Raw genomic sequence first — 24,089 nt, forward strand, 5'->3', positions numbered from 1 at the left:
TACTTCATTAGACTGTAAAGGTGTGGAATAAGTTTTATTTATTATTTTGTTCCTGGCATCCAGTATAGATCTTAGTGCATTATGTACATCAGAAAAGGTGGCTCTGATTGCAAAGAATGTGGGTAGGATAAGGACATTTGAAAAAAGGTGAACATAAAGTTCCACTTGACTTGTAGAAAAACCTTTTTATTTTTTATTCACCCTTTTATGTTCCTTAGAGCACCTCACAGAATACTGTGCATAAAACAAATGCTAGGGTTTCCCTAGTGGCACAGTGGTTGAGAGTCCGCCTGCTGGTGCAGGGGACACGGGTTTGTGCCCCGGTCCGGGAAGATCCCACATGCCGCGGAGCGGCTAGGCCCGTGAGCCATGGCCACTGAGCCTGCGCATTCGGAGCCTGTGCTCCGCAACGGGAGAGGCCACAACAGTGAGAGGCCCGCGTACCGCAAAACAAACAAACAAACAAAACAAAGGCTAAATGACATAGGACCCTGCTTTATAATTGATAAAATAATCAAGAGTGGACCGTGTAATATTGATAATTTATGGCTCTGCTGTGCTGGTGAAGGAAAAAACATTTATTGTTTTACTTTTTTGTTTCTTTAAGACTCTTACAGGGGCTGCTTCATTTAGTGAGATATATATATATATATATACACACACACACACACACACACACGTATGGTATATATATGTATGATATATATATTCAGGGATGTATAAAGGATATGAAGAAGCTTCTATATATTTTATACATATATGGAAATGTATATAATATAGAGAAAAGCTACTATTTTATTTTTTCTGAATAAATCTATGTTATTAAATTGCCTGAGTTATACAAGGCCAATATCCTTTTTTCCCCCCTAAACAATCCTTCCAAATTGTACTTATATTTGCCCTGAGGATAAACTAAAAACTTAATGTGTTTTGTTAAACCTTGTGAGCTATGACCCTTATTTATTTACCAGCTGCATCTTTTCTCTTTATTCCTCATCTCAAAACCAGCTGACTTGCAAGGCCTCTATTTCGGGGCCTCTGCAACCATTGTTTCTTGGCTAACTCCTACTCGTCTTCTGTCCAAGAGTTCTAATCACTTTACTTGAGAACCCTGCCCTGATGTCTTGATCTTTAATAGGTGCCTATGTTAATGCTTCTTGTACTTTTTCTTACCATAGTACTTACCATACTGTACATTTCCTTTGTCATTCACAATAGCCCTGTCTCTTTGATGGTAGGGACAGCATCTTCTGTCATATACTCAGAGTCGGCAAGTAGGATCTTTCCGATTTAGCAGTAATTAAGTGAGAAATAAATGGATGACAAAAAACAAACAAGAATCAAAACAAAACAACATCTTAATGGGTGAAGAAGGATGAAGCCAAAATGATTAAAATTCCTTGTGAACACTATAGAAATTGACCCTTTTATTCTGGAGGTCTCTAGAGTAGCATTATATTCTATTTCTATTTCTTTCTTGGCAGCAGTTCCCACATGTTAATTTATTTGGTAAATTTATCCTAAACCATACTTTTATTACAGAAAGTCACTTTGAGTTGTAGACCTTTCACTTGTTTATGAAAGTACTATATTTTTTTCTTTGGGGAAATGAGTAATTTTCTGAGCTACAAAAAGAGTATTATCTTCCATGGAGCATTAGGTTCATCACTCTAGTTTAAAGAAGTTTTCACTTATGCTTATAGCACCAGATGTTAAAAATCCTTCATTGTCTAACCATCTGAAACAAAAGCAGATTTTGTTGAACTCAGTCTTTGGAACTTTGTCTCTTTAGGGGGAAAAAAAAACTATATATCACAAGTCACATTCACAAATCAATTCATGGAATAATTGAAAACTGAGCTGTAGTTATTTATGTTCTTGTACCCTTAAAAATATAAAATAATATAAATGCATGATTTTATATATATGGGTGTAAAATATTTATGTTGTTACTTTTACATGTTTCACGTATCTGAGATAGTGTAAATCTGAAGTGATACAATACAGAGACTATCCTTTAGAGAAATCTATTGGAAGGGAACTTCCTGCTGCTATCTACCATTGGAGAGCTGATACCATGCAGGTGGTCTGCAGAGAAAAAACTGAATCTTCAATTAAGGTCACAAGCTAATGATGCCAGGTCCAGATGCTATCTGTACTAGGTTAAATAGTGTCCTTTCAAAGTTCCTGTCCACCTGAAACCTCAGAATGTGACCTTATTTGGAAATAAGGTCTTTGGACATGTCACCAAGTTAAGATGTGGTCATAATGGCTTAGGGTAAGCCCTAATGCAATGACTGATGTCTTTATCAGGAGAGGGAAATTTAAACGCAGAGATGCACAGAGGGACAGGGAAGAAGGACATGTGCAGATGGAGGCAGAGTGTGGATTGATACAACTGTAAGCCAAGGAACACCGAAGACTGAAGCGCAGGAGCTAGGAAACAGGCAAGAAAGGATCCTCCCCTAGATCCTTGGTAGAGAGTGTGACTCTACTAACATTTTGACTTCAGACTTGTAGCCTCCAGAATTGTGAGAGAATAAATTTCTGTTATTTTAAGCCACTTTTATTTAGAGCCATTGTACTTTGTTATAGCAGCCGTAAGAAACAATACACTACACTAGAACAATAGATAGAAAACAGACCTGCTTCGTGAAGATTCCTTAGGCAAGCAGAAGACAGACTGAAGTGGAGCTAAGTTAGGGCTTCCAGAGAACTAATGCCCTAAAATATCACTGAGAAGGATAAAAGGAGAGTACTCAAGGTCTGTGACAGGTGAAATCAAATTAAGGAAAAGTAATTTCTGGTACTCTATGTAGCAGTCAGTTTCTTATCTAGAGAGTGAGAAGGAATAGAATGTGAAATTGGGGGCAGGGATGAACAGCAGGGATTGTAACATGTTTTAAATTGTGTGAAAGATGTTTTTAGGATTATACCCCTTAGATACCAAAGAGTTGATTATGAGAGGGTAGCACACATTCTCCAGTATTCATTCCAGATAAAATTTGAATAAGAAATTAAGGTCAGGATTTGGTGTATTAAAAGTTTTATGAGTGCAGTTTAGAATCAGTGGATTATTGTAATGTCATGTTTATGTTTGTGAGGTTTTAGTTTTCCTTGTGCTTCCTATTCAGTGTTTTTTGTTTTTTCTTAATATTTCAACCTTGTCTCGAATGAACTAGAGAACTTATTTTGCTCATTTGGAGGATCCTCCAACTTTCATTTATCCAATGTACAGGTAAGAAAGTGAAGGTAGCTCTTTCAGCTCAAGAGACTGAAAGGGTAGCACAGTTGCAATAGTTACCAGGGAGATACAAGACGATCAGACTTGATGTGTTTAATCAATTTAGGCCTGAGATGTTCCCTCACACTTCCAAATAGCCAGATGTCAGATGCTTTTTTAATTTTTTTTTTTTTTTTTGCATTACGCGGGCCTCTCACTGTTGTGGCCTCTCCTGTTGCGGAGCACAGACTCCGGACACGCAGGCTCAGCAGCCATGGCTCACAGGCCTAGCTGCTCCGCAGCATGTGGGATCTTCCTGGACCGGGGCACGAACCCGTGTCCCCTGCATCGGCAGGCGGACTCTCAACCATTGTGCCACCAGGGAAGCCCGTCAGATGCTTTTGATAGCCTTGATGGCCAGGTGATTTCCCTTGGCTGCTTGATAGCAAAAGAGTAAGAAGTACACATGGTGTTGGCAAGGGTCTCATTGTTCCCTGCTGGAGTTCAAATGAAGACATAAGGGGTGACAGAGTGTGCATTCACTGTGACATTTTTTTTTTTTTTTTTTTGCGGTACACGGGCCTCTCACTGCTGTGGCCTCTCCCGTTGAGGAGCGCAGGCTCCAGACGCACAGGCTCAGCGGCCATGGCTCATGGGCCCAGCCTCTCCGCGGCATGTGGGATCTTCCCAGACTGGGGCACGAACCCGTGTCTCCTGCATTGGCAGGCAGACTCTCAACCACTGCGCCACCAGGGAAGCCCCACTGTGACATATTTTATCTGCCTCATGCTGACAAATCACTCTGATTATTTATAATCTTTAGAGTTTTGCCATTTTTCTGTCTGGCTCTGAAATGTTCTAAATATTTTAGCCTTGATTGAATATCCCTTAATCTTGTTCAAACCCTAAGAACAACTTTTAAAAACTTATTCCAAGCTAGACTTCCATTGAGGATGGAAATACGTGTGGCTGCCTTAACCATCTATTACCAGTCCCAGAGCACACCCAGAGGAGACCTAAAAATGAGCTTTATATATCTTCTCCTCTTGTTTGTTATTTCTTTTCACCAATGAGACTTTTTATCACCTAGTGTCATGGAGAGAGTAGAGTCTATTTGACCACAATATTTAATAAATTGAGCCATATAGACACAAATGGAGGAAGTACAACCTTTGAAGGAAAAATTTTTGGCTTCTGAATATCCTAATGAAAAATTGTTCCTCACTAAGACATGTCTAATGTTTCATAAAAAAGTGTCTTGGCTTTGGACTGCTTTTATGTAAAAGTGTCACTACTTAACCATAAAATCAGTAGGAATTAGAGTTGCCAGAGATTCTAGTATTCATGTAATCTAATCTCATTTATAGATGAAGAAACTCAAATTGAGGGAAGTTAAGGGACAGATATATTTAACCATTCCCTGTTTTATAGACATAAATGTCTCCTAGACACACTTCTAACATGGCACGTCATTGAACTGATTACTTATATGTCAGGCTTTCTGATGGACAATAATCTCTGGAAAGCCAGGGGCCACATCTAGAACCCTAAAAATTTGGACAGTGCCTGTCTATTACTTCTATCTTGGGAATGCCAGATAAATATTCTTAAGCTGTGAGTATGTTGTTCTTAATATACCATTATCTTCTAATTCTATTTAGGGAAAGAATTTCTAGGAAAAATGAAAAATGAATTCTTAGAGGCCACAAATTTCTTTGAGAAAAATCAGGTTACCTAATGATTTAAAAAAAGATGTGTTTTGGCACCATATAAGGAAGAGAATTGGTATAGGGGTTGGACCAAATAATCCCAGAAAGATGTATTTAAATATTTGTTCTTATTACTTTAAAGCTTTTCTTGCATTATTTAAATTTTGATAGCTAAGTCTTCTATACTGATGGCCGAGTTTAAATGTAAATTGTATTTTGTCCAATATTGATTTATTTTCCAAAATTTAAATCCCCAAAGATGAATTAGTATCATGAGAAAGCAGCCATGTCTAAATCCAAAATTTCTTCAGTTGGATGCTGGTATTCTTTAGCTCTATGTCTTCTTCTTCTTAGTTCTTCTTTTCTGTTTGATGTTTATATTGGGAAATGCTCATCATTGTAATTTGACCAGATGGTGCTTTTCTGACTATTCTTTTTGCCCTTTTCAATTTTATCATATAGCCCAATGTCTGACTCATTGCCACATCAGAGAAATGTGAATAGAGAAACTTGGAAAGTTTGTAACATTCAGGAAGTAACAATAGTGATGCATCTGGTATTTTCTTTCCAAGGATCTCAAAAGATATTGTAAAGATTCTATTTGGTTCTTTCTCTTAATCCTGTGAAAACAAGTCCTGCAATATTGACTAAAATCCCTCTCTCTCTTTTTTAACCTTCCTTCACAGTTTTCTCCCTGAAACAAGTGTTTGATGACCTCAGGTAAAATTTAGCCATGTCTGTGGTTCTGTCCAAATTTACTGAGGAACTCTTCTAGGCCTAGAAGCAAAGCCTGGCTTAGGCATTATTATATAGTACGTTGTTTCCTGATGAGCTTCTCTCATAAAAAAATGTGGCCTTGTGTTCCCAAGATTCAAGAAGGAAAGAATTAATGGAAGACTTTGACATTTTCAGCATTCATAGCTTTAGAGTAACTTTCATTGGAATCACACACACCTGTTTTCCAAACTGCACACTGGACCTTAAAAGAATTGAAAAGACTGTTTCAAAGCATTAAATAAAACAAAGAGTTGGAGGAGATGAGGCATAGGCTGGGAGAGAGCTGCTTCTAGTGTGTGTTCTGGCCAAACCTCTGATATCTGTGCCGGATTAACGTTCTGGGGTTCTGTTACCTGCTTCTGAAACTGATAATCCTTGAACAGAGGATCTTCAAATTATCTTTCAATATTTAACTTCTATAATTAATGATAAAATAGCTTATATGTGATGATCTACTAGAGAACAGAGTAGGTGAAGTTCTAAGAGAGCTGTCAAGATAATACCTATCTTGATAAATGAGAAGATTTCCATGCCTAAATGTTCAGTCACAAAAAGATTAAGAGAATGATCTTTAACACAGCAACTTGATGTCCTGCTACTGAGTGTGCAATTTTATACACTTCACCAAATTTCTTTTTTGAAACAAAAGGTAATAACTCAAGATTCTGATTTCATGACACTTCAATTTATTTTTATTTTTCTGAGAATAAACACATTTTGATTGACAACTGTTTCTTTTATTTTTTTGGTTTGAAAAGCAGAAATTAATTTTTATTTAAATAATATCTCTGTGGATATGGTTTTTTCAGTTGAGGAAATCTGTTTAGTTAAGGCTCTAGTTTCTGTACTTCAATCAGAATACAATCAAATTCATATTTTTGGATGTGTTCATTAGCATTCTTTAACTTCCTTCATTATTATTAAAAACTACCAAAAGCTTCAAAATTTTTTGAGAAAACAATCAATAAAGGAAAAGCATGCAGGGCATAGATGGCTTCCACTGTATCCATTGCTTCGCACCCCACGTCTTCCTTTGCTTTGGCTTCAGTGAACCGAGGAACTGACACAATTACTGCTAGCAATGCCATGGCCCTCACCCAAGGCACTCATCATGCCTACAGATTCTTTACATTCCTCACCCAGCATTATTTTTGTCAGAGTATGGGAGATCTAATGTCAACCTCAGTGCGAAGTTTATAGCCAATTGCTTTCAAGAAGAAAAATATTCATCCTTTTTTTCTTTTTATGACATGAACGTTGAAACTTAGGTATGAATAGTAAATGCATTGACAACTGTTACACTGAACTATAGATTCTGGATTTCTCTTCAAGTTTGTAAAAAGTATATCTTTTCTTTCTCATCCAGACTTCAGCCAATTTATCACATTGCCTAGCGATTTTGGGGATAGGTATTTTTAAAAGTAGTTTATTGTCCACTTTTGATTCTACGTAGTTTTATTCTGTTTCTTCAATATAGAGGAGATAAAATTCCTCTATATTTCCATAATTCTATCATTTGGAGAACATGAATTAAATACCTGATATGTTTAATAATTTGAGTAAGAGTTTGAGACAATATCAATATATTTAAAAGGGAAAAGTTTTGAAATTTTTGGGCTAGTTTATTTTGGGCTAGTTTTTGTCTGTTTATTCATTCCTTACCAACATGTTGTTTCATTTAATTCTCTAAAAAAAATCTTGTGAGAAAGATTTAATGTTATTCCTTTTTATACATGAGCATGAGAAACTGAGACATTAAGTAACCTGTTTATGGGTACATCACTGTTAATAAATGAGGAATCAGGATTCAAACATGAATATGGCTCCAAAGTCATTGCTTTTAGTATTTCTGTGCTGCTTTCTTCTAGGAGCATATAGGCTTATAGGAGAAGAGAACATACAGATATCCCAACAATGCTGAAAAGTACAAAATTGACTAAAAGTCCATTTGAAGAGAAGAGAATAATCATTTTTAAAGTCTGTTTCATGAAACACAAGAATTCTAGGGATATAATTCAAAGGGCCCACAAATGTTTGGGTTAAATTTCATTGATGTTGAGGTTTATATGAGACCCCATCTGTCATCAAATAATCTCTAATTCTAATTTTTATGATCATCAAAATAGCCTCAATCTCATTGATTGATTTTCAAGTGAGGAATTTGTTTAAATTTAGACATACCAATAAAATTATATGAACATACAACCACCTTTTTTTCATTTTTCTTATATTTTCATTGTAAAATTATGAAAGAAAATAAGACTACTCCAGTGTAATAATTTTTACCTTGCATATATTCCTCTGGTATTTCTTAACATGAATATTCATTTTAGCTGTAATCAGAGTGTATATTTAATTTACTATTCTGCTTTTTGCACATAACATACTATATATTCTTAGCTTATGAAAATTTAAACTGAAAAGACTGCATGATGTTTCTAAGAGAGAATAATAAATGTGGTACTCTCATAGAACACACTTTTAAAATTTATGATTTAAGTTCTTATGGTGGATTTCTTTTTGCTTTAAAAACATTTTTTTAAGTATAGGAAGCCATAAAGAATAAAAGAAATGCAATCTATAATCCATTCTATTGGATACTCTCTAGTGATTTTAAAATTAATAAAAGTATCAACCATTTCCAATTAGAAAATTCATATATTTAAGAAAGGTATAAAATGATGAAAAAACAAAAATAAACCTCCCTTACATTTTTGATCTTATCTGCAAAAGTAATCATGGTTAATTTGCTGTTTATTCTTCCAGATAAAAATAGGCCCATACCACTATGTGTGCATGTCTTTTTATTTGCACAAAAGTGGTCATGCACATATCCTCTTCTACACATTGACTATTTCACCTAATAACACTTCTTAGGACTCTTTCTATATATCACAAATAGTTCTGTCACACTTTTGAGGGCTTCATTTTGTCTAATATTCTATTATATAAAAGTTCTTATTTAAATAACCCCCTCTAATGAATCACTTTTTTTCCCATTTATTTGCTCTAATAGTAGATTTAGGTTGTACAGTAAAAAAGCCACAATCAGTATACTTATACATGTATCTCATTGTGTTTCTATTAAATCTACATTGTAAGTTTTTACTAGTTGCTGGATTGAAGGGTGTTGGTGTTACCAAATTCAGGTTTGGCTGCTCGACGCTCAAAAGAGGCAAGTGTCAATAGAAAGGAAAGTTGCTGTAATCAGAAAAGCTGGCAATCTGGAGAGAAGGTGCATTCATGTCTCAAGACCAACTCCAGAGATTCTACTCAGCCATGACAATTTTTAAAGGGAAAAGGGGGTGGGGAGAATCTCTTGACTCATCAAGGCAGGAGGTTAGGTTTGGCATCATTCTCCATTGCATGCAGGCTGTTGATTCTTTCTTCACATGTTATCTTGCCCACGTGATCTGCCTGCAGGATTGCTAAGGGGCTGTTGTGGGGAGAGAGATAGTCATTTTTTAACTACTTAATTCTTCATTCTTAGTTATATTTATATGGGGAAAGAATCAACATGTTAATTAGCTTCTCTTGATGTTAGAGGGGAACAGAAATGGGCAAACAGGAAATGGACAAAAGAGCTGCTTTCAATTCCCCACTGTCAAACATCATTCCATTTCTCAGGGATTACAGGCAAAGGCCCATCTTCTTCATGCTGACATAGTGTGCTGTATTCTCAGAGTGGAAGATGTCAACATGGATCTGTGGCATCTCTTTGCTGACAATTTTAGTTTCCTGCTTACATACACAGGCAGAGCAAGCTACAGTTATTTTGATGCCCACAAAGATATGGATTATCATGAGCAATAATGTTAATCCCATTCCCTTGTGGCCAGTTCTTGGAATTGTGCTAGCCATAGATTCAGTACTGCTCAAGATGGAGCAGCTTATGTCATGGCTATAGTGTGTTCATCATGCAGTTAGCTTTTTTCTTCTGGTGGCAGTTATAGTATCTGTAAAACAACTCGGATGTGCATTGGACACCGAGTCTGTGACTTTATTGTCCTAATCATTAACTGCTTTGTTTTGTACTTGAGGGGTCCCTGCAGGGTTCAGCTTGGTTCCATTGGCATTTAAAATTTTGGTGAATATTGCTAAATTGTTCTGCACATACGTTAAATCAGTTTTGTCCCCCACTTTTGGAATAGCAACAGCTAACCTTTCATAGTGCTTTGTGCCAGGCACTTACTATTTAAATATTTATTCATTTAGTTCTCACATAACTTATAACCCTATGAATTAGATACTGTATCACTACCCACATCCTGTAGATTTTGAACTGAGGCACAATAGACTGGCTAAATCACTAGCCAAGATCATTTGGCTAATAAATAATGGAGACAGGGTATGAACTCAGGCAGTTCAGCCCCAGGATCTGGGCTCTAACATATTGCTTAATAGTGTAGGAAAGAGTAAGTATTACTAACTTTTAAATTCTAGGTAATATGACAAGAGAAAACGATGGGTCATTTTGAGTTACATCTTTTTTTTTAATAAGTGAAATTAAGTATATTTTCATGTTTATTTACCACATCTATTTCTTTTCTTGCAAACTACTTTGTCATATATTTGCAAGGTTTTATATTGAGTTGCTCAAGTTTCTTAGTAATTCTTACAAACTCTTAATTTAAAAAACCAACAGTACGACTTTGTCATGTGTTGCATAAATTTTCCAGAGAAAAGTTGTATGTCTTTATACATTTCAATTTATTCATTTTTGGTTTCTAGATTTAATTTTCTTCCTGAACATTTTATTTTATTTTATTTGTTTCTGTTTTAAGAATTATAAGAGTTCAGAGGAAGGAGAAATGATTTCTGGCTTTCATAATTAGAAAGAAACGTTGTATTTAAGATAGTCCTTGAAGACTGATAAGATTTTTATAGACTGAAAATAGCTGAGAAGAGGAAGGCAGGTAGGTGGGAAAGGCCACATAGAGATGCAAAAATAGCGGAGCAGTCTGCCTCAGGCTAACTGTCTGGTTGAATAGGAAAAAACTGATCCCTGCTTGAATGATTACAGATACTCTCTTTGTGTGCTGTGTCACTGGACATACAAATCTGAGGCCCTGCTATTGCCCACTTTTATTGGTCTCATTTGTCTAGAAACATGGATGCCCAGAGACTGGGAAATGTATGATAATAACATGCAGCAATTAGTCCAATTAGTCCATGGAGAAAATCCTTACAGTCTTTCCCTGTGACTTGGAAGACAGCTAGGTCTGTTGATGAAATACCTGCAGTTTTTTCCTAAGTCAACTTCCTCTTAAACAAGTACCAAGAACAGAAGACATCATTCGACATAAAATTAAGATTCTCTTGTAAAAGTGGCAATAGCCTGATACAGTGACTTTCCTGTAGTGTCTGTGTTGGTTTATAGATGAAGAGACATCTTTTGGAATTTTTTTTCTCACTCAGACATTTGCTGATTTTAATATTCATAGCAAGTTTTGAGCAATCTGCCTTCTACCCCATGTCTGAAAAATAAATAAATAAAAGATTAGGAGACCATTATTTTTTTGATCAATTTGTATGAGCCAAGCTGTTAGAACATTGAGTATGAATTTAGATAAGAGGGAAAAAATTGGCCTTATCTGTCCAGACCCTCCTATTGTGTTGTTTTGCCAGTTATATATAGTTTATGGGAAAAATCAGATGGAAAAAATGTTTGGCAGTAATGAAGCAGCTGACAAAGGGAAAATAAGCATAGTTAAATTTTAAGAGCATCTTGGTTTCCTAGCCTTTATTCATAAATTGTGTCTTGTTTTCTTTGCTTTTTTTCCTCTGTCTCTGCCTTCTGATTGTTCTTAATTTCCCTTTTTCTCTTCAAATTATATAAAATTTCAGTCAAAATGATTTTTTCCCTAAGAGGTGGAGACAGTGGATAATTGTTATTGAAATTATACTTTTTTCCATTTTAAACTTTCTCTGAGAATTGACCCAGGTTTGAGTTAGTTCTAAATTTTACTGGACAGTTCTTTATACAAAACATTCATACAAAATTCTCTAATAGGAAAAAAAATAGCATCAAATGAAAGTCCAAAAACATAACTGAAGATAGAAAAGATTCTGCTGCATTCATCAAAAATGTGTATTTAATTGGAAAAAGGCAGATGTGCATAAATTCAAGCTGCTCTCGAACCCTGTTCAAATTGAACAGCCTTACTGAGGTGTTGACACTGGCCCTGGGGAGTTCCTACTCCGAGTGCAGAGCCAGTTACAAATGTGTTTTCAGTCAAACATGATTACTGGAGAATGCAAACATAATGTTTGCCATCCAAGACCTTTGCAACATGAAACCCCAGATTAGCTTGCACTGAAGGCCTTTTGAGTGAAGATCAGTCTGAAAAGATTTTGTGGGGAAGATCGTGTAGCTAACAAGATAGAGGAATCTGACTCTGGATCTAGCTGGTAGCCCCTCTTTTTCACAAGCACCAGCCACAGCCATTACATGTTTTCCTCATCAATATGACAGAAGTGAGCTAAGATAAAGAGGAGGGTATTATCTCTATGTTTACTGTAATATCAGTGCTATGTTTAATATTTTGGGACAGAGGATTAGGCTCATTTTCCAAGGAGGGATTTATACAATAATGAACTTAATCTGTGTTTAATAAGGTTTCTGTTCCTTTGTGTTCACTGTATGTGGAAGTAATTTCAGTCTGCCTACACAGAGGTCCCCACTGGCTCACATCGCAGTAAGGTACATATCTGCAGAGCTCCAGCCAGCATCACACAGTGGAACACGTCATCTCTGGTTGCACATGGCTGACTGCCTCTGCAGATTGGGTTTAAACTGACAGAGCATTTCTTCCCCATCTGATAATGCCTGATACAACTGGGTTTCATTATATTAATAGTTCACTAATTTCCACAAAATCAAACTCTTTCCAGAAATACTCTGTGATATGTATCCTACTTCATAATGCTTATATAGGATGCACAGATTACTTTCCATATTATTAGAAAAATTAGTATGCTTGCTTTTGAAATATATATATACACATAAAAACATATACATATATATGTATATATATGCTTGCATATATATGTGTATCGAAAAGATACTGTGGTACAAAAGTAAATTAGGTAGATCTTAATGTTGAATTTGTTGGACTTTTTAAAATATGGAAATTACTAAAAGGACCATCACTAATAATTTAGGAATTCCATTAAAAGTGATATTGCAGAGTGAGTTCACTGTCCTATGTGTCAGGAAGTCTGAGATCATGCCCTAGTCAAATATTGGTCCTATAACATGGAATAAGTTACTTAAACTCTCTGAGCCTTCATTTCTGTTGTGTAAAATAAGAGGGTTGAACTAGCTAATCTCTAAGCTGTCCTCTAGGGCTAAAGGGCAGTGACCTGTAGCCAAAGGGATCCATTAATGAACTAAAGGGATCCATTAATGACCAAAGGGATCCATTAATGAACTTCCCATACAGAAGTTCCTAATTTCATGGAAGAACTGTAATGCTTCTAGAGGAAAACTGTATTACTGAAAGTTACATTGAACACTGCAGGACTCAAGAGCAAAACTGGGTACAATAAGAATTCGTGATTAATTGGAGTTCATAACTGGTCAACATTTATTGAACTTAGTAGAGGATTTCTTTCTCTCTGATCCAAAACTTTATATTCTTTTGGATACATGACATAAAATCCATGTCCCTAAATACCTTTCCATAAAGTCTCAATAGCTTATTTAAGACTGCTTCAGTTACCTATTTCTGCATAACAAACTACCCCCAAATCTAGCATGTTAAAACAACAGATCATTTCATGTTGCTCACAAGTCTGAGGGTCAGAAACATGAGAGTGGCTCACCTCTGCCTCAAGATGTTAGGGGGGTCTCACTTGGAATAGCTCAAACACCTGTGCACTGGCTGGAATTCCTTACTTGGGACCATGTTTGTATAACCTTTGTTCTTGCAGTTGGCTGAGGTCTGTCACTCCCTTGGCTTTAGTTGATAGCTGTGCTGGCTGGAAAAGCCAAGAGCGCTTTTCTCACATGTCTGGTGACTCAGTGTTCACCATGTGGCCATTCTTCCATTCTGAGTAGATGGAGTGGGATTCTCACAGCATGGCAGTCTCAGGGTAGTTAGATTTCTTACATCTTGACTGTCTTCCAAGAAGGAGGAAGCAGAAGCCACCAATCCTGTGAAAGATTAGCCTGGAACTAACATAATGTCGCTCCCATCATATTCTATTAGTGTAGCCAATTTCACTGAGTAAAGAAACAGTCTCCACCTAGGAATGGTCAAGAATCTGCCACTACTCCTGATTGGTCATTCCTCTGGAGGCAAAAGATTTGTTTGGATTTTTTCACCAATATGGATATCTGTTCCTTTTTAGTTACTGGTTTAAATTTCCAGATATTTTCCCAAAAGGATATTAAAATCAGAATTGGGGTATAATTAATATTCAGAATGCCAATCACATGCCTTGCTTGCAAAATTGTCTTCAACAGCTTAATATAGGCACCAGAATATAAAGTGCTTTCTGCATTAGAAAATTGTACTTTGACCCCCAAATTGAGATCTCATTCGGAAAAACTCCAGAGCCTCGCTATTGGTGGATAAATAATCCTGTAGAGCCCAGTGTATTAGTTTGCTAAGGATGCCTAAAAAGATACTACAAACTGGATGGCTTAAACACAAATTTATTTTCTCAGTTTTGGAAATTTAGTTTCTCAGTTTTAGGTTACCACAGTGTATTAGGTAGAGTTCCCTGTGCTGTACAGTATGTTCTCATCTGTTGCCTATTTTATACAAGGTATCAATAATGTATGTGTGTCGATCGCAGTCTCCCAATTCTTCCCACCCCACCCCTTTCCCCCTTGGTATCCATACATGGATACCATGTATGGATTTGGTTCTCCATGTCTGTGTCTCTATTTCTACCTTGCAGATAAGATCCTCTATACTATTTTTCTAGATTCCACATATATGCATTATTATACAATATTTGCTTTTCTCTTTCTGACTTACTTCACTCTCTGTGATACTCTCTAGGTCCATCCACGTCTCTACAAATGACCCAATTTTATTCCTTTTATATGGCTGAGTAATATTCATTGTATATATGTACCACATCTTCTTTATCCATTCCTCTGTCGATGGACATTAGGTTGCTTCCATGTCCTGGCTGTTGTAAATAGTGCTGTATAAAGCATTGTTATTTGTTATGAAGATTGAAAGGAAGTTCTCTTTTGTTTCCTTTTAATCCATTTACCCTCTAATTAAAATCAATATGACATGTTGTGCTGCCTTTTCTACCTGAACCACTTACAGTATATGGCCAGGTTTGGCTTATTTGATTTTCTAGGTTTATTTGCCAGTGAATTATTTGTTTTCATATTACAAAGTAGCTCAGCTGTGCTTCATTTCACACTGAAAGCCTGCCTGACAAGTGATTGTCCAACACTCACCAGGCTGTGTGTGTGCAAGCTGGCAAAAGATGCTCGCAGTACAGAAAAGCTGCCTTATGTGCAGCCAGCTTGCTTTGCTAGTCTCGCTGTCAGATCTTCTCATAGGTCCTGTCCAATGGAAAAATCAGAACGATACAGAGAATTAAAGGATAATGGAATTGGAATGATGTTCAGCATCTTAATTAGGGACTTTTGGCAGAATATAATCATACATTTGGGTTGAATATTGTAATTGGAGATTATTAGAATATTCAAAGAAGCAGGATACTTTAGTGATTCTGTAGCTAGCAAAGTCCATTACTGTAGAGAATGTAAAACAAATAAACTAGACAATGTTTTGTAAGATAAGTTTCCCAAGCTTTATCAGTTTCTTACTATGGGAGTATGCTTTCAATTTACCACAAGCATGTATAGCATTATTTACTTATTTAGAAAAAAAAAAAAGCTTTTGTTAATCATTTTGTCAGTCTTTTGAGTCATCCTCTGTTCCAAGATCTATCAATAGATTGGTGAATTCAGTGGAAAGCGAATGAATATGCTTTTAGCACATTTTTATGTGCGGTGCTGCATTTGCTTAAATAAAGCTATTGCTCCAGCATTAATAGGATGTCCACTTAATTTTTTTCCTTTGGTGAGAATGAGTTTTTGCTCTTTTCATCCACACTCCATACCTTAAGTCATCTGTGACAAAAAATACATATCTGCTACATGGATGCTGGGATAAGGGGTAGAAGTGTTTTAATAACTGGTTAAAGTAATGACTGAGCACATGACCTCAGCTTTGTAGCCTAAAATGGGCCATAGGGCTAAGATGTTTAAATATGGTTCTGGGTTTGATTTCAATCAGTTTAACTTTAGAAAACAAAAACGCTAAGTATAAGTCAATTATAAAGGATTAGAAAATAAAATTTACTGGGAAAAACAGTTACTTAAAAATTTAATTTTATTATCTAATAAACATGACTAATAAGCCTAAGTGTTAAAAGCCAGTGAAAAATAAATGTATTTTGACAACCAGGTTTTTAATAGAGGGAGACTAAGAATTGAAGACTCCCTGTCAGAGTGGGTTGGGTTTACAAAGCTTGTAAACAATTTCAGAGCAGACTAAGGATAGATTGACACCCTGAAAACCTTGTAGAATTAATCTTTCATGACAGTATTTGAAGACTGCCATCACTGTCATTCTTTTAGCAAATAGTCACTGAGCTGTGACAAGCACAGTGCTTGGGGCTGTGGATAATGCAGTGCTGTAAAAGATAGACTCTGACCTCAAGAAGTCCATGGTTTGTATCACTTATTCTACATATGTTTATTGGGCACTACCTATACAGTAGGCACTATGCTAAGAATGCCATGCGGATTAACTAGATTATGATACAGTCTTGTTCTCAAGGATTTACCTAACTGCTTCACCTAACAATTTCTGGGACTTCTGGAACTAGGTTTATATTTACCCAAAGAAGACATTAGCTAATTGAATAGAAATTTTCTACAGTATTATTTCCCAGCCCACAGGCAACCCATGTCTCCTTTCCCATTTCCCTTCTATATTCTTAATTTATTGCTTTGCCTAGGTTTTGTAACTGATGTTTCTTCTGCATTTTGGAACCTCTGCCTATGTGTTGGTGTTTCCCACACTGTGCAGACATTTTCAACTAATTCTTCTCTATTTTGACCACAGTTCAGCTATCTTCTGTATCTGGTTCTCAGTCTCTGCTTGCCTTGACGCCTCATCTGTATATCCTATAACTGCTGTCTGCTGTCTGCTGTCTCCTCTCTGCAGATGTCCTTTCTCAGAAAGCCTAGTTCTGGTATTCCACTTTGTGGTGGTACTAACCTGAGACCTATACATTGTCTGATCTACTTGGGAACTGAATGAAATCCCTATTGAAAATATATTTTTAATTCCGATGCACTAAAATCAAATTGCTACTCAGTTTTTAGCATATTAAAGAGAGAAACTTGTATATGAAAACAAGGAAATTCATCTAATTAATTCTACTAATAATTTTTCTTAGGTTATTTGAAAAAAATAAGCAGACAATTGGAAAAAGACACTTTGCCATTGTTGAGTTCAAAGTCACCAGAAAACAAAATTTGACATCAGAGCGTTTTTTGTTTGTCTTTTCAAATTTCCCATCAGACCTTTGACTGTTGTTTGTTAGCCACTGGAATGCTTCTGCATTCCCAGACATCCTTTAAATTTTTCCAAAATTATGAGTTTAATATGCTTTTGGATACAAATTTCTCTAGCTATGGTATTACAGAGTACATGTTTTTTTACATCAACTTTGTCATACCCTTGCTGTCTTACAGCAGCAAAAAGTGTACCTATTCCAGTCATATTTAGAGGGGCTTCCTGTAATCAGATTAGGTGTCTATTTCACAAGTTTATGAAAGGACATCTTAAAAACGCTTGCTAGGAGAATCTGAAAATAGTTAATATCAAAATTACATGGCCTAGATGCAGAGAAAGCTTTTGACAAAATTCAACACCCATTTATGATAAAAACCCTGCAGAAAGTAGGCATAGAGGGAACTTTCCTCAACATAATAAAGGCCATATATGACAAGCCCACAGCAAACATCATACTCAATGGTGAAAAACTGAAAGCATTTCCACTAAGATCAGGAACAAGACAAGGTTGCCCACTCTCACCACTCTTATTCAGCATAGTTTTGGAAGTTTTAGCCATAGCAATCAGAGAAGAAAAGGAAATAAAAGGAATCCAAATCGGAAAAGAAGAAGTAAAGCTGCCACTGTTTGCAGATGACATGATCCTATACATAGAGAATCCTAAAGATGCTACCAGAAAACTACTAGAGCTAATCAATGAATGTGGTAAAGTAGCAGGATACAAAATGAATGCACAGAAATCTCTGGCATTCCTATACGCTAATGATGAAAAATCTGAAAGTGAAATCAAGAAAACACTCCCATTTACCACTGCAACAAAAAGAATAAAATATCTAGGAATAAACCTACTTAAGGAGACAAAAGACCTGTATGCAGAAAATTATAAGACACTGATGAAAGAAATTAAAGATGATACAAATAGATGGAGAGATATACCATGTTCTTGGATTGGAAGAATCAACATTGTGAAAATGACTGTACTACCCAAAGCAATCTATAGATTCAATGCAATCCCTATCAAACTACCACTGGTATTTTTCACAGAACTAGAACAAAAAATTTCATAATTTGTATGGAAACACAAAAGACCCCGAATAGCCAAAGCAATCTTGAGAACGAAAAAAGGAGCTGGAGGAATCAGGCTCCCTGACTTCAGACTATACTACAAAGCTACAGTAATCAAGACAGTATGGTACTGGCACAAAAACAGAAAGATAGATCAATGGAACAGGATAGAAAGCCCAGAGATAAACCCACGCACATATGGACACCTTATCTTTGATAAAGGTGGCAGGAATGTACAGTGTAGAAAGGACAGCCTCTTCAATAAGTGGTGCTGGGAAAACTGGACAGCTACATGTAAAAGTATGAGATTAGATCACTCCCTAACACCATACACAAAAATAAGCTCAAAATGGATTAAAGACCTAAATGTAAGGCCAGAAACTATCAAACTCTTAGAGGAAAACATAGGCAGAACACTCTATGACATAAATCACAGCAAGATCCTTTCTGACCCACCTCCTAGAGAAATGGAAATAAAAACAAAAATAAACAAATGGGACCTAATGAAACTTAAAAGCTTTTGCACAGCAAAGGAAACCATAAACAAGACCAAAAGACAACCCTCAGAATGGGAGAAAATATTTGCAAATGAAGCAACTGACAAAGGATTAATCTCCAAAATTTACAAGCAGCTCATGCAGCTCAATAACAAAAAAACAAACAACCCAATCCAAAAATGGGCAGAAGACCTAAACAGACATTTCTCCAAAGAAGATATACAGAGTGCCAACAAACACATGAAAGAATGCTCAACATCATTAATCATTAGAGAAATGCAAATCAAAACTACAATGAGATATCATCTCACACCAGTCAGAATGGCCATCATGAAAAAATCTAGAAACAATAAATGCTGGAGAGGGTGTGGAGAAAAGGGAACACTCTTGCACTGCTGGTGGGAATGTGAATTGGTTCAGCCACTATGGAGAACAGTATGGAGGTTCCTTAAAGAACTACAAATAGAACTACCATACGACCCAGCAATCCCACTACTGGGCATATACCCTGAGAAAACCATAATTCAGAAAGAGTCATGTACCAAAATGTTCATTGCAGCTCTATTTACAATAGCCCGGAGATGGAAACAACCTAAGTGCCCATCATCGGATGAATGGATAAAGAAGATGTGGCACATATATACAATGGAATACTACTCAGCCTTAAACGAAATTGAGCTATTTGTAATGAGGTGGATAGACCTAGAGTCTGTCATACGGAGTGAAGTAAGTCAGAAAGAAAAAGACAAATACTGTATGCTAACACATATGTATGGAATTTACGGGAAAAAATGTCATGAAGAACCTAGGGGTAAGACAGGAATAAAAACGGAGACCTACTGGAGAACGGACTTGAGGTCATGGGGAGGGGGAAGGGTGAGCTGTGACAGGGCGAGAGAGAGTCATGGACATATACACACTAACAAACGTAGTAAGGTAGATAGCTAGTGGGAAGCAGCCGCATGGCACAGGGATATTGGCTCGGTGCTTTGTGACCGCCTGGAGGGGTGGGATAGGGAGGGTGGGAGGGAGGGAGACGCAAGAGGGAAGACATATGGGAACATATGTATAACTGATTCACTTTGTTATAAAGCAGAAACTAACACACCATTGTAAAGCAATTATACCCCAATAAAGATGTTAAAAAAAAAATTACACGGCCGATTTCTAAAGTTCTGTGTGATCTTCTATACTTACAATAAGAATTTCTAAGTCAAAATTGAGATAACTGTTAGAGTTGCATTTCTAATTGCTTTAAGGGGCTTGGTTGAGAGATTTTAAGAAAATTGTGTAAAGATATTTTCTTTACTTGGACACTCGTAGAGCCTAGGCTTTTCAGATTTTGTTTTTATGAGATCTGTATTTTCTACAAATATCTTTCACTAGGTCTGATTTTAAACAAGATTAATAAAACTAGTTGAAAAAGGAGACCTATTCAGCTAAGAAATTATTTCTTGGTGTAACTGCTTTTCTACCATGCACTTCCTGCTGCCAATTTGATTATGTTAAACTGAGTTGATTATTAGTTTTTAAAAATTTACGGTTAGGGCTTCCCTGGTGGTGCAGTGGTTGCGGGTTCGTGCCCCAGTCTGGGAAGATCCCACATGCCGTGGAGTAGCTGGGCCTGTGAGCCATGGCCGCTGAGCCTGCGCGTCCGGAGCCTGTGCTCCACAACGAGAGAGGCCTCAACGGTGAGAGGCCCGCGTACCACAAAAAAAAAAAAAAAAGAAATTTACAGATATATGAAATTTTAATTCAGTGTTAATGACAGCAGAGAAAGGTCTGGTTGCTCATTAACTTAAAAATGTGTTTACTATACTTATACTTCAGAGTTATGATCTGGCCTTCTTGATTGCTTTTATTTTTACACTGAACGGTTTGCTGAGAATAATCTCTGGGTTACTTACTAGAGCCATGCCTTCATGGACAAACATAATTCTGGAAAAGTATTAACAAATCACCCAACTTTGATGGATTTTTGTTTATGCCCTGTTAACATATGAACCAGAGTTTCACTTCTTCAGGGAATTATTTAGTCTCTAAAAAAATTATAATATACATTTGCTATGCCTTTAGGGTTTCAATTAGTTCAATGATGTTTGAAAATGCTAGTGGGTATTAGTAATGGGATAATTGCAGGAAACTTTCATACATTATAACCTAGCATTTCCCTGCAAGTGATATGACAAAGATCCTGAAGCATTGCAGGTGTCTGCCATGTGCTTGAAGCGGAATTGTAAAGGGCAAGTGAGCCCTGTGTCTGCTATGCCAGGAATTATTTTAGGCTCTACAGATAAAGTGATAAATAAAATAGGTTAAAACCTGTGCCTTCTAATGGGAAAAGGTAGAAAAGATCAATAGAAATAGATGATAGGAAGGGAGGGAGGGAGGGAGGGAGGGAGGGAGGAAGGAAGGAAGGAAGGGAAGGGAAGGAAGGGAGGAAGGAAAGGAGGAAAGGTGGAAGGAAGGAAGGTTAGTAATAAGTGCTAACCATACAAATAAAGCAGGTGAGGGTGATAGGGAATATAGAGGTAATATTAGAATTTTAAATAAATTGATAAAGGAAGGCCATACTGAAAAAGTGGGATTTCATTAATGAGTGAAAGAGGATGAGGGAACAAGCTGAGAAGAATATTCCTGTCACAGGAAAGAGAAAATTCAAAGACTTTGGGGCAAGAGTGGGTCTGGTATGCGTAAAGAACAGCTAAGATGCCAGGGTAATGAATTTATTTGTTAATCTCACAGGTACCAACTCCTGTTGGTAATTTATCTACAAGGAGATATCACTAAACCTTCTTTGATGCATAAGGTGGGGGGGAGTGCTTTTGTGAGAACTCAGAGCCATTCATGCCAACTATTTACTTATTCCATCAATTTCATGTATAGATTTGCTTTTCTAAAGCATAAGGATGTTTGTATATGATTATATATATACAAGCTATTTGGAAAGAGTTTTCCTGTGACAGGCAAGATTCTGGCGGAGAATTGAGTCAAGAGAGTTGAAATGGATTTTACATTAAATATAGACCTTAGAATTTACAATCAGAAGATGACAAAATTCTCAGAAGAATATAACACATTTTCAGTGTTATTAATATGCTTTTTGTAGGTCAGTGATATTTTAAACATTTGGTTATATAATATTTTCTGTAGGCTACCTCCCATTTTATTTAATCTTCTATAAATCAGGGCTGGGGAAAATACGTATAGGTATTCATGCATGTGCAGCATAAGATGTATAATAATTATAATGGCTATTATTTTTTAATGCCAAGCACTAGTCTATATATTTTATATCTGCTAGATCATTTATACCTCATCATAGCTCCATAAGTTACATATTATTGGTATTTTCATTTTATAGAAGAAATGAGGTCCAGAGAGGTTATATACTTGGCCAAGTTTAGTTTACAAATAGAAGGGTTAGAATTTGGTTCCAGAGCGTCTAAAGAAAGACTCAATGTTTGAGAGAAGGAATGAGGGAATCAGGATGCATCTGGTAACTACACCTAAAAAAAGTGGAGTATTTTGCTGTTACCAGAAGCAAAATTGGGAAGAGAATGGGGCAGGAGCACAGATATCTAGAAAGTGCACATCATCTGACTTCATTATGCAAAGTAATAAGGTTCTTTGGTATAGGTAGAAAATGTAGGCTCTAGATCTTACAAACTCTGTAGAGCGTGAAAGATGATTCCTAGAACCAAGAATTACTAAAGGTGGTATACAGCTAACTAATGAACCATTTACAAGAGTTAAGAGGCTGACAAAACTATAAACATTTTAGTATTTTTTAAAATTTTATAATTAATTATTAATTGTGTACAGTACAATAGTTGAAGGTAAATTTTTTAGTGCAAAGAGACATTTAAAAATAAGTTTTAACATTTTTATTTTCATAGCGTTTCTAGAATAGAAGTAAATATTGTTTTTTCTTCTGTTTATGCCAGCAGAAAATAGTTGATTTACTTATAAAAGTTATTAACATAAAACAGACTGCCAGTTATTTCTCCAACAAAAATGGGTTTATTCAAGATCAGCAAAGAATTTTAATTTGGGGTCTTAAACCATGGTAGGACACACACAAGTCCCCAGCAAAAAAGGAGAGGAGAACTCATTTTTAGAGGAAACAAGAAAGCTAGGAGAGCTATAGGAAACAAAGAATCCATTAAAGAGATTGAGAGTTCGAAGCACAGTGGCTTTTCATTGGCTGAGTGTAACAGTCTTTCATTGGCTAAGCTCTTGTCAGGCAAGAAGAGGAAGTCTTTCTTCTTCCTCCTGGGCTCTGTTACCACCATAGGGCATGAGAGCTTTCCCTTCTGGTCTCCCTTTTCTATTTAATAAAGGTTCCCTTTATTATTTTTTTAACATTTCCCCCTTTTAAGATCTTTCTCTGAAAGCATCACTGATCAAGAGTCAGGTTTTCTGGTTTCAATAGCTTTTTGTTCCTCAGTATCAGGAAAGACCTATCCTGAGTGTGGTGTCCCGCATCAGAGGGAAGGTGTAGATTGGAAACCTACTGAGGTCACATTTGAGTAACAAGGAGGGGAAGGAGGGAGAACTCTGAGGCACTTTTTATCTAAAGTCTATATCAAGATCATAGACATTGGAGATCATTTGAAACATTATGTAATCATCAGGTTACAAACCTCCAAAAGGCCTGATCCAGATATCTTGGAAAAGCTGTCTCATCAGATGTTGTTTGCTTCAGTTCCAGGAAATCTTTGCTTTCAGGTCACCAGATGATGTGCAGGTCCCGTCAGGGTTTGGTGCTTTGTTTAGATGTGTCACATGAATCCAAGAGTCTATTCCCTGGAATTTGGCAGCACAAGGGTAGGTTAACAGTACCTGATAGGAGTCTTTCAGTGAGGTTGGAGAGATCCTGGAAGTATCTTTTCCAATAGAAGAAAACTCCAGGTTATAAGGTCTTCATCTACTGGGCATGCACTGTGAAAAGATTTCTTTACCAAAGCATGGTTATTTTTAATAGAATCAACTAGGCCTTTAAAATACTGGAGTATCTCTCCTCTTATCAGTTGTGAATCAAAATAGGAAGGAGCCAAGTACATTAGGTGTCCTGTGACTGTCTCAATGGGGAGAGTTTGTGAGTTCCAAAGGGATGGATCTAAGATTTAGAAGGACCAACAGCAATGATTTTGGCTAAGTTATTTGGAAGACTTCTACAAACTTTGCAAGTTGAGCTTTAATAATGCTGTTAGTGCATTTGAATAAACCAGAGGATTGAGGATAAGTA

The sequence above is a fragment of the Pseudorca crassidens genome, chromosome 3 (genome assembly GCF_039906515.1).
Source record: "Pseudorca crassidens isolate mPseCra1 chromosome 3, mPseCra1.hap1, whole genome shotgun sequence".
Lineage (NCBI taxonomy): Eukaryota > Metazoa > Chordata > Mammalia > Artiodactyla > Delphinidae > Pseudorca > Pseudorca crassidens.